Genomic DNA, 13,948 nt, shown 5'->3' with positions numbered 1-13,948 from the left:
TGCACAAACACATATGTCAGGCAAACTTGTCTGGGTTACGTATAATCATGCATACAAAACATGATCCTATGGCTGCCTAACTGACACATATAGGTTCATGTCCTATTCATATACGCAGCACCACGTACTGTTTATCGTAGTTACTGTAGATTTTTACCCACCCAAAAAAATTCATATTTTTGGGGGGGTAAAAATCCGAAATTCTTATGTAGTTCACATTACCCCAAAAATGTGAACATACGTGGCACAAAAACACAACATCACACGGGTGTGTGTTTGTTTACGGAAGTTAACGGTTTTTAACGAATAAAATTTCAAGGATTTTGTTAACATTTTCTTAACCAAATTATTTTGCGTATGAGATTTACAAGGAAAGAATTTAGAAAAAATGTGGCTTGTGGAGAACTTGTTTGATGTCTGTTCCGAGAAGTGTGTAACTGGTGGTGGGACATTGACATGAGCCGCTTCACAGATTATAAAAAGTGTATGGCTGTCTTATTTTCTGTTATTATGTCTACTATATTAAGTTATACCATGGTAAAAGTAACTATAGGGGTGTTATTTCTTGTCTAGAGGGCTCTAACAGTGTTAAAAACATTATGTAGAAGGTCATGAACAAGTTTTCTATGCTCCAACGTTGTAAATATTTCTTTCTACCGCTTATCCTCACGATAGCTGGGTACACCCTGGACTGGTGACCAGCCAATCACAGGGCACATATAGACAAACAACCATTCACACTCACATTCATACCTATGGACAATTTGGAGTCGGCAATTAACCTAGCATGTTTTTGGAATGTGGGAGGAAACCGGAGTACCCGGAGAAAACCCACGCATGCACGGGGAGAACATGCAAACTCCACACAGAGATGGCCGAGGGTGGAATTGAACCCTGGTCTCCTAGCTGTGAGGTCTGTGCGCTAACCACTAGACCGCCGTGCCGCCCCCAATTGTTTATCACTTTCGAAATATTTTTTATCACTTTCGAAATATTTCTTTACACTCGTATTATCGTATTATCCATTCCATTCATACCTATGGACAATTTGGAGTCGCCAATTAACCTAGCATGTTTTTGGAATGTGGGAGGAAACCGGAGTACCGGGAGAAAACCCACACATGCACAGGGAGAACATGCAAACTCCACACAGAGATGGCCGAGGATGGAATTGAAGCCGGGTCTCCTAGCTGTGAGGCCTGCACGCTAACCATACGACCGCCGTGCAGCCCGGTCTGGAACCAATTAATTGCAATAATAATAACATCTGCCTTTATACTTCTGCTTACAAATATAGAAATTGTCATTTTGATTGATATATTCATGAAACAATATCTATACCTTTATATTGATTGTAATTTGTATCTTCAAAAAAATTAGATATTTGGGATATTTTACATATCCCATTAGGTTGTGTCTGTAAATGCATAATCCATACAAATTGTAGTCCAAATGAATAACATACTGTTTGACTTCCAGTCCTCTTTAGGCAAAAATCCACATTGTGTCCATATTTGTAATCTCATATAAGAGCCAGGACAAAGCTCTCATTAACTGTGTGCATGAACGCTGGACAAATGTAACAGCATGCTCTGTGTCTTCAGCAAACACACACACACACACACACACACGATTTGCACCCTCCGTCTGTCTCCCTGTAACTCTCACCCTGTGAGAGGATGTGCAGGCAGGAAGCTAGCCAAGACTCTTGGAGATCCAGCATGTGTTTACCACGTTCCAAATGAGAGAACTGCCTGCCATCTGAATGCTCTGTAATATCAATAATTGATGCTCTTGAGGAGTAGTAATTAAATTAGTTAATTATGCCAGTGAAATTACATGTAATTATGAGACTGGAGGGTGTGTTTAGTAAATTAGTCTCATCCATGCTCACTGTGTGAACTGCTGCCAAATTTTATTCCTCAATGATTCGGTAATTCCGATCCACTCTCTACATCTATTCATTCAGACACCATCTGATCGGGATTACAGCGTCTCTGTCACTGGAGGTATTGCTTTGTGCCTGATAGCGATACGCTAAGTGTGTGTGGCAACAACCGTGCTGTGATTTGCCGCACATATTCAAATATTTTGTCAAGTGAAAAATAATAATCATTATGACTTACGGCTTTACAAAACTTTACAGTACTGCATTTTTTTTCCAATAAGCTATCTATCTATAATCTAAGACAGCACTTTGAACATTGTAACATTCCGTACAGATTCCAGGAATACTATTAACTAAATGCTAAAGTGTGAACCTTCCCAGGAGTGACCAACCAACCAAATTTGCCCCAAGAGCATAGCAACGACTCCTCCAAGAAGTCACAAAGACCCAACAAGAACATCCAAAGAACATCATATCAACAGTAAAATATGGCGGAGGTAGTGCAATGGTCTGGGGCTGTTTTGCTGTTTCAGGACCTGGAAATGGAACCATGAATTGTACTGTTTACCAAAAAAAAATCTCATTTTAATTTTTTTTTATCTCCCTACTCAAGCAAAATGCTAACTTTAATAAATATTCAAAATTTTATAAGCCCATGGTATTCATCTAATATTGTGTAATAAAAAGGCTTAAATGCTTGAATGTTCAATATATTCGTGCCCTGCTCTGTTTATCCATGTAAGCGCTACCTATATGTAATGATATGTATTTATGTGCTCCACATTCATTTTATGAAGACCATCCCCTCCCTCAATGACAGCCTTTATTGCATTTAATCACCTTTTAATTGCATTCTATAATCTCACCTCCATTCTTCCAGATCTTGTTATGAACCTTTTGGCTTTGAAAGACTTGTGTGGGATTTCTCTGGGTGTCCAGAGGCGTCCGTCACCACATTCAAATTTCATGGCTTCACTTTATTTCAAACATATATTAATTTAATCATTAATTTAGTCATGCTGTTTCATGGTTGCATAAGGCCTATTATTAGTAAAAAATTTACATATTGAAGAAACTAAATTAAGTATGGTCAGGTATGAATATGGCAAAATTAACAAAAACACAAATACAAGAAAAATAAAAAAAATAAAAATAAAAATAAAAAATTATGAATGTAGTATTCGACTTTGGTCACTAGTAATTTTTGATGACCAGGTTTAAACTATCTCACAAAAAGCATCATAACAATAACAACACTGGCTACAGTTGCGGCTGTAAGTCAGCTAAAACCTAACCCTAAACCCCTGACATCACTTCCTGTCCACATGCCCAAATGACATTTATTGCAACACACTATCACATAACTTATTTATGTCTTAAATTGATTATATACTATATTGGGTAATACCAATGTCAGGGTGACTATATGGGTGATATATCATGTCTTTAGGTGTTATTTTACCGTATGTAGAAGGCCATATTCAGGTTTTTTTTATGCCATTTTTCATACCATAACGAGGAAAACAATTGCTTTATTGAATTTAATTAAGATACATACAGTATTTGTCAGGTGGGTGCATGGATGGTGGTGTGGTGTGCACTTTTTTGCCCACTGTACAATTGAGTTGGACACCCCTGGTATATGTGACCTCCAGTATGACGAACTGGTGGCCAGTCCAAGATGTAACGCCGTCAACCTCAAGTCAACCGTGATATGCTTCAGCTCACCATAGCCTTGAATAAGTGGAATAAAATGAATGAATAAACAGCTCACCACTCCACTTTCCCTTTAATTGAACTTGTGTTTGATCCTGGAAACACACACGTGTCAATTAAAAAAAACCTAAACAAAACACTGGACAAAATTAACACATGAAAAAGTGTTTTATACTTTATACTTTCTAATCAGCGATTCAATGTCAAGCATGCAAACTGGTATGAAAAATGAAAAACAACTGGTTCATATAATGTAAGTCTTGCAGATAATTTCAGCTTCAACTCAGATATTGGGAATAAAAGTAATTGTCCAAATGTCCAAATATTGCCCTCAGAGAAAGACTTATGGGTCGGCAAGTGTGCTAATGTTGCATTCAATAAAATAATTTAAATTAATGTGCCATGAAATAGTTCATTAATGAGGATGCATGGGGCGCATAAGGGGACCGACAGATGAGGAGGCAGCAAATAGCAGATGTCAGCAACAAGGCCACATTCAGAAATCTTAATAACTTCAAAAGAGGAGCTGCAGTTTGATTATGATAAATATGGCCTTCTTCTCGACAAAAGGTCCAATAAATCCCAATTGCACGTTTCATTCAAGCAGAACTCAAGCAGAAGTCCATCTCTAGTCTCACCTTCATAATTTGTATCTCTGACATGTTTGCTATTTTTAAAAAAATATTGAAAATAGTCTTATTATTATGGTCTTATTTTTAATCTGCTTTTTATTTTTAACCTTCTTTTTTTTCAGCTTTTCCTTTCAAGGTTCATCACAGCAAATCAACCGCCTCCATCCAACCCTGTCTCCCCTCATGTCCTCCTTCGCTACATCCATAAACCTCCTCTTTGGTCTTCCTCTACGCCTCCTACCATGCAGCATCCTTCTAGCATTCTTCTCCTCTGGACATGTCCCAACCATCTCAGTCTGACCTCTCTGACTTTATCTCCAAGGCCTCTAACATGTAATGTCCCTCTGATGTACTTGTTCCTGATCCTATCCATCCTGGTCACTCCCAATGAGAACTTCAGCATCCTCATTTCTGCTACCTACAGTTCTGCTTCCTGTGTTTTAGTCAGTGGCACTCTCTCTAGACCAAACAATATCTGGATTCTCTATAGAAGTGATGAAATATACGTATATTTATGTATATTTGAACATCTCAATTTATCTGACCTACTGCAATTTCAGCGTTATCTTTTTTCCACTTTTAAGCAGTTTAAGCAGTGAACCATGGATGTGTTCTTCCTACCTCCATATTTAATTACAACCATAAAAAAAATTACAATTTACCAGCTAATGTTGTAATAAAATGTCTAAATGTGGATCATAATCTTACTAACTACAGAAAAGACTAATTGTTAAACACAATAAACAAATACTAAAAAAGCACACACAATCACACATCACACAGTTGTTAAAACAGTCTTTCGGTAGTGGTGAAGAAAATCTGCGATGACGCGTCGTGCTCTGTGAAAGTTCCATCAAGGAATTGGGAATTGACTTTTAACACAATCACATTCAAGTGTGGAAACACATTTTTTAAAAAGCTGATTTTTATTAATTTAATGCAATAGTTGGGTATTTTTTAGTGCATGTAAACATACTGAGTGACATCTTGGGAACAATCCTATGTCTGATGTGACAACACAGTTGAATGTGCTGTAACAGATGGTGACAAAAGTGACAGGAAGTGTATTCTCTGCAGGCTGGGGTGACACATATTTGTGGCGTAAACACACAAGTGGGATCAGTCACAAAAGACAAGAGTTCTGGTCCAAAAACTGTTACTTAGTAACACAGCATTGGATAAGATTCATTCATTCATTCATTTTCTACCGCTTTTCCTCACAAAGGTCACGGGGTGTGCTGGAGCCTATCCCAGCTGTCTTCGGGCGAGAGGCGGGGTACACCCTGGACTGGTCGCCAGCCAATCACTGGATAAGATACGATGACAAAATGAAAATTGACAAAAAAATGACAAAAATCATATTTACTGTATTTGTATACAGTGAGGAAGCTGCCAATCCTCCCTCACTGATCAGGTGTATGTTATTTGTTATTTACATATATTCTGGTTAGTACTAATTATATTTATTTGCCATTTAAGTTGTTTAATTGCCACTTTAGTTTAGTTTTTTCATTTAGAAGTCATTGGTTTTGTTCCTAATTTCTCATCTGGTTCTCCTTTCTTTGAGGTGATTGGTCAGGGCACAAGCATGGAGGCGGGCCCTTGTGAGTGCAGGCCAGAGGCTGATCACCTCTTGATTGGACTCTCCCAAGTGTCACCTGGACGAGGGGGGGATTAACTGGGTAGTTGTTGGGTAATCTAAGTTGTTATGTGTAATAGAGTGTTTACATGTATACAGGAAGTGAAACTTCAGTGTGGTACTCTTGAAAGACTTTTGTAACATAAAAGAAGGGTGTTATAAATGTGAATATGGTACCTTTTAGACTTATTGCCTCACCCTCTCATTGGGAACTATGGTTGGCCCTTCATGGATAAAAGGGGCTAGGTGAATTGTTGGTGAGGAGGCTTGTTGTGTGTGCTGGGGGAAAATGCTGTTATACTGTCTGGTAAAATAAACTGAAATAGCTCTGGTGTGCATCTCAGAGGCTATGGCTATCCCGGGATATTTGTATACTATTAATGGGAAGTAATTATGTGTGGAATATTGCAGTGGAATCATCAATGCCCTCCCATGTTTCCATTGTTTGTTTGTTTGTCATTTTATTTCGAGCAAAAAAACAACAAAATAAAATGAAATGCACTGTCGCAAAAATCAGCACAATTATGCAAAATGCAAAATTGGCATAAAAACGCATTGATTCTAGTATGGGTCATTTTTGACCCACTTACGTATGGAAGAGTGTAGGGTCGAGTCACTCATGCATTTAAGGGTTAAGCAAAATCATACTCACCAACCTGTGACAGGAATCCCAACCCATGTTGTGCGTAGTTACATATGCTTCTTATGTCGCCCTTCTTCCATTCATCGGCGGTTGCACATTTTGCACATTAGCGAGTAATAAATAACTAACACCCGTTCGCCCAGATTTTGACACTTTGTGCAAAATAATCCACAAAACACCAGATTATTCACAAATGTGTTTGTAACCTTCTGTTAGAAGAAACATTTAATTGTTTATCCCTAATTATATTCCACTCTCACACTTGAATTGTTAGTAAAGCCACGGCAGATGATGCATTTGGGAGGGAGGAGAGCAGAAATGTGAAAGGATTACGTCAAACTGTTGCAAATCTTGTTCAGGGATTAGCAAGGCTTAAAATCAGGAGAAAACCCAAGGGTGTCTTCTCAAGGTCTGTGTGTGTGTGATGTGTGTTTACACTCGAGATGACACACTCCAATATACACACACACACACACAAACACGCACCCGTTCATGTTACACCTATTACACCTATTACATTCGTGTACGGACGTGCCTCTTGGCATCGTACACACACATCCATACATGTTGTTGTGATTGAATCCTGAAAAAAAAATGTATGTGTGTTTGCATGAAGGGGGTCTTCCTTTTTTTAAAAGTGTGAAAAAGGTTGCGTGTCTGCCAAATGCAACCTCAGCTTTAATCTGTGAGATGACCCACGGGGTCAAACCCATTCTCTTGGACGTGTCCCTTATTGTAGCAGGCAGTTGAGAGCCTCATCCGCAGTCAAGCTCGGTTAAAGCGTGAACGATCTGGGGGCTGTCGGACGGTGTGGCCATCACATCTCGTCTGCGTCTGCCTCAGAGTACATGACAGAAAGGGCTGAGGGGTTTCAGACACACCGAGAGAGCGGGAGTCAAGCTGACAGCTGTCACACTTGTATGTTCAATGACAGACAGGAGGATGGAGAGGACAAGGGAAATATGGACGCAGGGATGTATCTGGTGGGGAATGATTGATAATAAGTAGCAAACACATAGAACATTTGTATCCTACATAAAAATAATATGAGTTTAAACAAAACATTTGACCAAGTGTTACCGTGTGTGTATTCAGTGTGTTTGCACTAAGATAATATAACACAGGATTCATTGGGTGTGAACTTTTCTTAGGCTGCATTGAGCAAAGAATTACAGTAAATATTATAGACCTCACAGGTGCAACTCATTTAGAATACATTCAGCACATTCTTCATTCATTCCACCATCAGTCAAAATAAGCAGCATAGTGCAGAAATCTCCTGTTTATTGCAGTTAATTGTTTCCAGACCCGACCGTGATGACTGAATTTGCCCAAAGTAGGATTCCAACGTCATAGTTATAGCATAGAAAACACATTTGTGTGTGTGTGTATGTGGACAGTGGCCTGTTATTATTATTATTATTATTATTATTATTATTATGTAATAGTAATGGTTTTATTTCATTTGAACATGCATCAGATTACAATTGAATGCATCACATAATCGGTTCACAGTTCCACATGTCCAAAAGGAGTAGGAAGAAGCAAAGCTTATTAAATCCTACCCCTCCATCCTGTACTTTTACAATCAGTAACTGTTACATTTGTTCACTTCCTGCTTTCCTAATATAGTTTTTTTGTCACGTACTGAAGTACAAGGTGATATGACCATCCAATGACATAATATGTACCATAGTAAGTGTCAATATAGTGATATATATAGCACATCATGACTGGTTCAAGACTCTTCATCCTTGTATTTAGCAAACATCAACTGCTTGTATTGTTTCTTGAATTGGCTCATCGTTGTGCATTAGTCAATGACAACACCACTGAACACAAAATGCAGTTTTTAAATGAAACTTTTTATTATTAAGGGAGAAAATACAATCAGTAACTGTTACATTTGTTCACTTCCTGCTTTCCTAACATAGTTTTAAAAAATATTTTTTTTTTATTTTTTGTCACATACCGAAGTATGAGGTGATATGACCATAAAATGACATAATGGGTACCATAGTAAGTGTCAATATATTGATATATATATAGCACATTATGACTGGTTCAAGACTCTTCATCCTTGTATTTAGCAAACATCAACTGCTTGTATTGTTTCTTGAATTGGCTCATCGTTGTACATTGTTTGAGGGTCTTACTCAATCCATTCCATAGTTTGATTCCACATACTGAAATGCTATGTCCTAGCATATAAGTGTTTCAAATTTAGTTCTTCCCTAATTTTTGCTATTACTATTATTATTTTTTTGCCTGTTATGTAAGTAAGTTGTTTTTCCGGCAATCTATTCTGGTGCTTGTCTCCCAGAACAATTACTGACAACTAGTAATGTAAACTGTAGAATACCACATGCCCAATTTTTAGTACATGTAGCAATTTTTATGCTTAAAAATAATGAATTTAAGTATAAAATAGTAGTTCACTACTAACGCTGCTAACCATGACACCTAAAGGGTGCAAACTAATAAGTGTTTAGTTGCATAAGGGCAGCAGAGGCGGAAGAGAACCTCAGGGATCACTGCCATGCCAACAAGTACTTGTGGTCGTCAGTGTTATGGGGTTCAGTGTTTGGTACATGTACCCATAAATTAATAAAGAACTAAATTGTGGTCTGTAGCTTGAGTCAATGCTTATTTGTTTGACTCTTGCAACCATGATTAAGGATAAACATGGTATTGTGACGCTGACCCACATGTTGGGTTGTTTGAGCAACATCAACAAAGGTCTAATGTACCTGTCATATGTTTCACAGTACCTCTTTCTTTTCCTTCCACTGTAATATTTTTCTTTATGGCTATCCACTGGGAAAAAGCCTGTGAGCCAAAGCATCAGTTTTCCCAGAGCCGTCCCTGATAGAGGCAGATGGTGTCGATTTAAAAAGGTCCCATGGAAGTGTGTCATTTCTGGTGCTTACAACCCAAACGGATACAGAAACATAGTTGGAAACACACTTGTGCAGATGTACACCCATTTTTTTTGTTTGCATGTAAACCTCTGTCAGTACTTGTACTCTATGTACATTCTAAAGAAACAGCATGCATGTGTATTTTATACAAATACACATATCGGATTTAGAAATGTTTCAGTACTACTGTGTAAATATCAGCATTTATGGTAGCGGCTGGTCTGCTCGCCCGCACCCCTGCTTGTTTTGAGCTATGAAAATAAAGGCAACCAAATTCTGCTGATGCATAACATTTGGATGGGAAAGGCACACAGGAGCACCTGGTGGGATAGCCTCAACTGGTGCCTGTTAAATAGCTACCCGTTGGTGCCAGCTGCTGCATTGTTGGACTGAGACAATATGAGAGTTCCAGTAGCTCGACACGGCCATGTGTGTATTTGTGTGTATTTGTGTCCATTCTGACCTCACCTGCCCCCTTAATGTTTACAGGTGTTTTCCAGAGAGTGTTAGAGGACCTGTGATGCTTTTTACACTTTTCTGATCTATAAATGCACTCTACAGTGTGACCAATTACAGCAGAGTGGGCGTGCCTGGAGGCGGGCCATGGGTGGAATACATTAAAACCGACCGTTTTTGTGGAAAAAACTAAATCCAAAATAATACAGCCGAATAGGTGCAAATTCTGGAAGAACTAAAAATCTTTCTGTGCTGGTTATTGTGTGTAGCTGCTCTATAGGAGTCCACAACTCAATACAAAGGGCCAGAAAATGAGCATAATAGGTCCCATTTAAGTGTAATTCCTTTATTGTAAAGTGCAGGTCGTTCACAGCAGAGTGGGCGTGCCTGGAGGCGGGCCATGGGTGAAATACATTAAAACCAACCGTTTTTGTGGAAAAAAACGAAATCCAAAATAATACAGCTGAATAGGTGCAAATTCTGGAAGAACTAAAAAAAATTCTGTGTTGGTTATTGTGTGTAGCTGCTCTATAGGAGTCCACAACTCAATACAAAGGGCCAAAAATGAGCATAATAGGTCCCATTTAAGTGTAATTCCTTTATTGTAAAGTGCAGGTCGTTCACAGCAGAGTGGGCGTGTCTGGAGGTGGGCCATGGGTGGAATACATTAAAACCGACCATTTTTGTGGGAAAAATAAAATCCTAAATAATACAGCCGAATAGGTGCAAATTCAGGAAGAACTAAAAAAAATTCTGTGTTGGTTATTGTGTGTAGCTGCTCTATAGGAGTCCACAATTCAATACAAAGGGCCAAAAAATTAGCATAATAGGTCCCCATTTAAGTGTAATTCCTTTATTGTAAAGTGCAGGTCGCTCACAGCAGAGTGGGCGTGCCTGGAGGCGGGCCATGGGTGGAATACATTAAAAACCGACTGTTTTTGTGAAAAAAAAAAAAACGAAATCCAAAGTAATACAGCCGAATAGGTGCAAATTCTGGAAGACCTAAAAAAAAATCTGTGTTGGTTATTGTGTATTGCTGCTCTATAGGAGTCCACAATTCAATACAAAGGGACAAAAAATGAGCATAATAGGTCCCCATTTAAGTGTAATTCCTTTATTGTAAAGTGCAGATCACGCAACACAAAGTGGCCTCTCTTATATTAGTTCCACAAAGCAGCCGCTGGTTTATTCATGATGCCGCTCATACACACACGACATGTTCAATGTGCACAGTGTGGAATTCCTCTGCTGGGGTTGGTGTAGATAATGTTAATTACCGCTCAGCAATGCATGCTTTCATACTCCATTGATTCGCCATTTTTCAAAAAGTTATATTTTCTCCTTCGTATTGTGATTCATACCAGTTGGTGTTTGTCTCAATGGTAGCGCAGATAATGAAGACTAAATGATTAATGGGAGGTCATTTGGAGCATTTGAGTTTGGTATGTGTTTGGAGAAAAGAAATTACACAATAGCAAGGCAATACTTTGGTTGTGGAATCACGCAGAACAGAAGACATTCTGACGTGTTTTTTTAAGGCTAATAAAGGTAAGATGCAGCAGGTATTAGGTGGCTCCACCCCAGGAAGTCCAAAAATGGTTCGGAATGAGGTGTATACAAAGATTAGATTCTTTCCGTTTGAGCAAATAACCCGAATGGAATTGGAATATTTGGATCCATGTAAACGTGGTTATTGACTTTATTAACAAATATTTTTGAAACCCTGAAAATGGACATGTTCTCCAGACAAATTCAATCAACACAGAAAAAAAAAAATGCCATTTTATTTCTGTGAAATTGCTGACCTCTCTTATCTACCCTTCAATACTAACTGCCATCCTGCCTCGCCGCGCCATCTCATTAGTGCTCCCCACTAAACTTTAAACACAAAGACTCTTCACGTGCATGCTATTAATGAGGGAACTGAGGGTTTCTAATAAGCAGTTTTGCTTTTAATTAAAATGTCTCCATAAATTATCACCTCATAATCCAGCTGTCAAATTTCATACAGCTCCCGCTTAGTTTGACTCCAAAATTAGAGACAGAACCATCTATCTATCAATCTCAATAAACGTATCTTTCCCCTTTCGGTTTGGTAATTCTACCCTCTGGCAATTTTGGTGGATTTATTTTATATAGAGGCAGAATATCAGCAAAAATTATATATGTGCTTTACAACCCCGCCTCTCGTCCAAAGTCAGCTGGGATAGGCTCCAGCATCCCTGTGTGACCAGTGATCCTTTGGAATGGATTAATAATACTAACTGATGTACCACTGTACAAATCAATTAATAATATTGATTTAGTGTTTTTATTTTTAATTTATTGAGGTTGTATTATCTCTGTCTGTTGAAACAAAGCTACCCAAAAATTAGTAGCGGCTGAAATAATTCTATCTGTACCCTTTCTGCTACAGTGTAGCTCAGAAGAATATGTTAATAATGTTAGTGTGTCTTAATTATTGATGGTCGTATAAGACTTGGCTCCGCTCTGCTGATTTGGCAGTATTAGCGAGGGCGGCTGGCCATGCTAAATGATTTATTGTGGCCAATTTTCTTCCTGGGAGGACTTTGAATTTATAATGAGGAAATATTTCTCTAATGCCAGTGTGAATTTATCAGACTGTAAGCTGTTTTTCTGATACCAGGAAGTCTTTTGGCTGCCGCTGCCGGGACAATATGTAACTATTGCCTCTTGCATATTCAGTATCAATTTTCATGAGTGCTGTTGTTGGTTCATATGCTTACATTTTTACAAATGCAAACAATTGAACATATTTTTGATAGGAATTATTAACCCATTGACATTGTTAAAACTTGAAAGGTGTTCAAATTGCTATTGGCTGTTGACTTATTAATTTCTACTAAAATAAGCCATCTCAAAACAAAGGTTGACATCACAGAGTGATGGATGTATAAAAACAGAAAGTTACCTATTCCAATTAGTAGTTAATCTGCAGAGAAACTCCATCCATCAGCTCATCCAAGCATCATACGAAACTAAACACTGAGCGTGCTATTACTGGCAGCAGCTGTTACCATGCATTCATTAAATATGATATCTGTATTCATTATAAGGTCTGGTCAAGTCTATCTGAGCTGACAATGTGCAAGAATCGGTACACAACCTATTCAAATCACCTGTCTTTTGTAGGGTAGGGTGTGTATACGCATTCATTTTCTATGTAGCTTGTCCTCATGAAGAACCTTATTGATGAGAGGTAACCAAATATATACACAGGACCTGGAAATATAATAAAATGAAATAACTTCATAGGCTTAGAATCACAGCAATTTTATTTGTCCATATACGTATAGTGGTGTGAAAAAAGTGTTTGCCTCTGTCACACCTAAATGTCTCAATTATCAAGCAAATTTAAATATTAGTCAATACCGCTGCATTTCAGAAGAAGAATATCATACCAACAGTAAAATATGGTGGTGGTAGTGTGATGTTCCGGGGGCTGTTTTGCTGCTTTAGGACCTGGAAGACTTGCTGTGATAAATGGAACCATGAATTCTAAAAAGGCGCTTCATGCTGGAAAACCCTTAAATGTGGCTGAATTACAATTCTTCAAAGACAGTAAAATATGGTGGTGGTAGTGTGATGTTCCGGTGGGCTGTTTTGCTGCTTTAGGACCTGGAAGACTTGCTGTGATAAATGGAACCATGAATTCTGAAAAGGAACTGGAAAAGCCTCCAATGTGGCTCAATTACAATTCTGCAAAGACAGTAAAATATGGTGGTAGTAGTGTGATGTCCCGGGGCTGTTTTGCTGCTTTAGTACCTGGAAGACTTGCTGTGATAAATGGAACCATGAATTCTAAAAATGCGCTTCATGCTGGAAAACCCTTCAATGTGGCTGAATTACAATTCTGCAAAGACAGTAAAATATGGTGGTGGTAGTGTGATGTTCCGGGGGCTGTTTTACTGCTTTAGGACCTGGACGATTTGCTGTGATAAGTGGAACCATGAATTCTAAAAAGGTGCTTCATGCTGGAAAACCATTCAATGTGGCTGAATTACAATTCTGCAAAGACAGTAAAATATGGTG

This window comes from Doryrhamphus excisus, chromosome 17, assembly GCF_030265055.1.
Source record: "Doryrhamphus excisus isolate RoL2022-K1 chromosome 17, RoL_Dexc_1.0, whole genome shotgun sequence".
NCBI classification, from domain to species: Eukaryota; Metazoa; Chordata; class Actinopteri; order Syngnathiformes; family Syngnathidae; genus Doryrhamphus; species Doryrhamphus excisus.
Note: the sequence above shows the minus strand (reverse complement) of the source record.